General features: G+C 42.8%; 1 pseudogene; it reads right to left on the reverse strand.

Moving 5' to 3' along the window:
* Positions 1-831: 831 nt before the first annotated feature.
* On the reverse strand, positions 832-2,085 carry LOC144805437 (uncharacterized; annotated as a pseudogene).
* Between the last annotated feature and the right edge of the window lie 3,182 nt (positions 2,086-5,267).

Below are 5,267 nucleotides of genomic sequence, written 5' to 3' on the forward strand. Positions count from 1 at the left end.
TGTCACAATTGTGATGGAGTAACCCGTCTGCCGAGATCTAAATCAGGCCTTAAATGTTTCAACTTCTCTGTCTCCTCGGATTTGATTGATTGATGATGGAAATGATCATCATTTGTTCCACATCAGAGCTTCAGTGGTAAATGTCAGCACTGCAAGGGTTAACCCGGAGAGCTGCAGCTCACATTTTCCTGCTTTCACTTCTGCTTTTCTACACAGTTCTCTGGTCACTGTCACAGAACCATTAATGATGCATAAAATTTTCAAAACCACAGCCAGCTCTGAAGAATCTTCATTTTGTGCTTGTTAAATTGTTTTGAGTGTGTTGGGTTTATATGTTTTATCACTAATCTCCAAAATTAGCTGAAAATACCCTTGTTAGTCCAAGCATTGTTCACGGTGTTGATTTTACAGGCAGCATGGTCTGGTGTGCTTGGATTTCTTTAGTTATAACTCTCTCACAGAATAAAAACCAACAATGTTTCTTTACTTTTAGTCAACTTTGTGCTAGTCTCCTAATGGGTTTCCTGATATTTCATGTTTTTCCTAGCTGTAGCTAAATAAACAATAGCAGAGAATAGACTCTTTTATAATATTTCAAATATATGTATTTTTCTTCTTTCCTACTAGTTCAGTCTTCTATCCCCTGCTTTTTATCAGCTGGTATTTGAATGTCCCGTATTCTTGTAATTTTATCAGTTTCTATAATTCCTTCATCTCACAATACCTGCACTTTTTACATTCCGTGTACGCCCACGGATGGGTCATTATTATTGATGATGTAATTAAATTATTACCAAATTCACTCAGCTCTACGTTTATTTCTATGTGGGTTCAGTGATGGGGGTGTGCTTGCTGAAGTATTTGTAGGTTTGAAGACTAACTGAAGCTCTTCACACATTCACTGCACTGGAATGGTTTTTCCCCTGTGTGTGTTCTCTGATGCCATGTTAGGCTTGGTAAATATATAGAGCTCTTCCCACAATCGCTGCACTTGAATGGTTTTTCCCATGTGTGTGTTCGCTGATGATTCCTTAATGTTACTGAATTCCTAAAACTACTTCCACATTTACTGCAATGATATGTTTTTCCCCTGTGTGTGTTTGTTGATGAACCTTTAATTTTGATGAGTCACTAAAACTACTTCCACCTTCACTGCAATGATATGGTTTCTCCCCTGTGTGTGTTATCTGATGAATTTTTAGGACTGAAAATTGACTAAAGCTCGTCAGACATTCACTGCAATGATATGGTTTTTCTCTAGTGTGTTCTCTGATGGAGTTTTAGGTCTGATAAATATATAAAGCTCTGCCCACATTCATTGCACTTTAATGGGGTTTCCCCAGTGTGTGTTCTCTGATGCTTTTTTAGGTGGGATGATTGACTAAACCTTTTCATACATTCACTGCAATGGTATGGTTTTTCCCCTGTGTGTGTTTTCTGATGCTGTTTTAGGTGTGATGATTTACAAAAGCTCTTCACACATTCACTGCACGTGTATGGTTTTTCCCCTGTGTGATTTCTCTGATGGTATTTTAAGCCTGCTAATCGACTAAAGCTCTTCACACATTCACTGCACTTAAATGGTTTTTCCCCTGTGTGTGTTCGCTGATGAATCCTTAATGTTGAAAATTCACTACAGCTACTTCCACATTCACTGCAATGGTATGGTTTTTGCCCGGTGTGTGTTTTCTGATGCTGTTTTAGGTGTGATGATTGACGAAAGCTCTTCACACATTCACTGCACTTGTATGGTTTTTCCCCTGTGTGATTTCTCTGATGGTATTTTAATTATGTTAATCGACTAAAGCTCTTCACACATTCACTGCACTTAAATGGTTTTTCCCCTGTGTGTGTTCGCTGATGATTCCTTAATGTTGACGAATTCCTAAAACTACTTGCACATTCACTGCAATGATATGGTTCTTCCCCTGTGTGTGTTTTTTGATGATGCATTAATCCTGAAGAGGAAATAAAACTACTTCCACATTCAGTGCAAGTGTATGTTTTTTCCTTCTTGGTTAGTGTCTCTGAGTTGGGTATGTATTTTTCTACATCTCTTGACTGTGCTTTCTGAAGGGCCAACATGACCGATAAAGCACTTGTGTGATTCTCACACTCTATGTATGTGTGTGGTATTTAGCACGTTTGCTTTCCGAACAAACTTTAAAGTGCAAAGGTCACCAAATACTCGCCACACTCATAACATGTGCAAGGCTTCTTTGTGGGTGATTGTGTCTTTAGAAAGGATAATGGTTCTGCAAGCTTGCGAGTAAAGATCCATCGTCCTTCTGGTCGGTGCACACTGGGACAGTACTCTGTGTTTTATATAGCAGAACCCCCATTTCTTTTAACTTTCAATTAACTGTGCTTTTCGCTGGTTGCTATGGAATGGCCTGAAAGAGTTTACAATTCACCTCTAGCACTGAATGGTGGTCTGATATCACTCTAGGAAGCAGAGCACTGCTGTAAACACCTCATGATCAGAGCTGGTATTAGACATGTTTACACAAGAAGTGGTTGATCAGTGTTGCCTTAATTTTCTAGAGGTCATTTCTTCATCTTGAGGCACAGAGGTGCACCGCTGAGACTCGTAGAACCACCGAATTGCCCTTGACGGTACTTCCAATATCTGTCAGTTTATCTTCAGGTACGGCAGCCTGCCGGCACTTATGTTTTCCTGAATACTGGAACTCAATGTTTCAGACTTTGCTTTTGCAGAATTACAGTATTATCTTCATTATTCTTAAGCATTTTGTGCAATCAAGGATTGTTTTCCTTTGGATGTAAAGAGATTTAAATTACTTTAATGGAAAATACTGGAATGTGCATATACAATTTTTAATTGATTGTAAAAGCATCTTATTTATTACTATTGTTGAAAATAATGAAGACATATTTAATCATACAGAGATATTTACATAAAAATTCCTTTGAACATGCCACAATCTTATTTATTTCAGCAAAGGTGTTCATAGAGTAACTTAGCAAAAAAAGGGCGCTCGCATAGCACTCATATACTAGTTATAGCTTTGGGTAGATGCATATGGTCAAGGTTTTGTTAAAACAAGAACAGCTCTTGGAGTATTCGATGGATCAGGAAGACTCAAGACAGCAAGGTGGAAATCAGGATGTTGTGCCATACATCAAATCTTATTGTTCATGGAGGTGACTGGTTTCATTCACTACTAACTCTTTTTTCAGGAGGATTCCCTTCGCTCTAGTCTCAAAGCCTGATTACGGGGGCCTTTTGTGCTCTGAGTGTGTTTGGGGCCCATGTGGCGTAAAGGGGCTCTATCTGGCCCTTGTAGGCCCTGCATCATGTATCGACCCTCTCCCCATATAACGTTCCTGCCCAATCTAAAATGGCGGCACATCTAGAAATCTACATATTGACATAGGACATAGCATGTCCTTCTTATGGATGTGAGAAGTTGGCCTTACATATGATGTTCACTAGTTCTAGTGACCACCTTGTATCAGTCCAAACAACCCTTACGGTGATTGGTTGTAAGTCAACCTTATAGATCAGCTATCCTAATGGTAGCGTGGACAAAGCAGTCTTAGGCTAAACTCTTTTGGCATGTGAAGCCAGCTGTATTACCATATGTAACCCCTTGAACACCAAGTGAAAGGACACCACACAGGATATATATTGAAAATATATATGTATTTATTACTACAATAGTCCCCTGAACTCTTTATGAGCACAGGAGCAAAACACGTTAAACAAGTTACTTGATAAAATATACAAAAGTTGCACAGTTAAGGATAGGCCAGGTGGCCCGCTAAACCATATATTAAGTAAGTGGTATAAGAACCATGAATTGAACAGTGGTAAGGCCTAGGGCCTTGGGAATTGCTGGGGCTATGCTGTGATAACGTTAGTTAGGAACTAGGAGGCCCACGAGATCTGGTTGCAGTGTCCAAAGCAACACACGTAAACTCATTGAAAGCAATGGGTGTGTAAAAGTTACAACGTTAAAAATTGGGAGTCTTCCGGATGGCCTAGAAATTAGTCCCTTAAAACTAGGACACTATGAGTGTCAGCCTACACGGGAGCACCGGAGTGCCAGCGTTACCTCACCCACAGGAAGCGGGTGCAGTGGTGCCAAAGTGTGTCGGGTTTCTTGGAGCAGTTCAATCAGGTCTGGAGATGAAGATGCTGCAGGCGACCAGACGAGAAGAGTTCTGGTGGATCCAAGGGTGGATTGGAGTTGGTGAAGACCTGAAAGCAGAGGGGACAGTGTTCAAGTCACTTGCCAGTGATCGGCGTGGAACCAGGAAGGAACCAGGCGATGTCGAGTTCCAAACAGGTGAAGATAGAAGCTTGTCTCTTCAGCAACGTCAACACGAGGACGTCGACGACAACCAGGAGCCAGGCACAAGTTGGCCGAAGAAGGATCTTGTTGTCGGCGGAGTCGGCTTCAGGATTGGAGCAAACAAGCCTTGGCAATTTCAAACCAAGCAGGAACGATTTTTGGCTTCTTACTCAGACCAGCAAGGTCTGAGGGGCTACTTCTTTTTACAGAAGCAGGGGCCAGTCTGGAGCAACCAGACCAGTGGTGGATTTCTAAAGTTAGGTCACCAAAATGGCTACCAGCCAACGGGCCAGTAACCGAGATGACACGTCGAGCAGGCAAAAGCAAAAGGGACCCACACAGAACTCGTGGAGGATGCAGGGCTTGTCTTTTGTGCAAAGGCTGCTCGGGGCAGGGGCTTCTCAAACCCCAAAGCACAGCATTGAGGAGGCCTCGGGTGCTGCGCAGTCAGCTTGTCGTGGACTTTTCAAGAGGTACGGTCCCACGTCTCTCGTCGCCTCCACGGGTCTCTGGTTTGCAGGGACTGTGGATCGGGCTTTTAGATGTCTGGGAGTCTGGTTCTTATCAGGCTCTGGCCTCGGGCTCCGGCGGGAGGTGGCAGCAAAGCAAGTTGTTGATCGCTGGATGGTGCCTGTGTTCACAGGGTGGTCACTCCTTGGCCACAAGGGAGATACTTCAGTCTTCTGAGCAGCAGAACATCGAAGTCCAGAGTTTCTTCTTCTTTAAGTTGAGTTTCAGGATAATCTAAAGTCTTGGGACTCAGCTCCTACCTTTATTCCAAATCAAGGGGCTGGATTACCTACTAGGTCCCTCCTATGGGTGGGACCAGGAAGGGGGGCGGTTACACCCCCTTTCCTTTGTTCAGTTTCACGCCGAGCTCGGCCTGGAGTGCCCCAGCACCGGTTGGAACTGGGGTATGCATGGGGACACCTTGTGTGCCCCAGACAT

Source organism: Lissotriton helveticus, assembly GCF_964261635.1.
Source record: "Lissotriton helveticus chromosome 1_1 unlocalized genomic scaffold, aLisHel1.1 SUPER_1_unloc_10, whole genome shotgun sequence".
Classification (NCBI taxonomy): domain Eukaryota; kingdom Metazoa; phylum Chordata; class Amphibia; order Caudata; family Salamandridae; genus Lissotriton; species Lissotriton helveticus.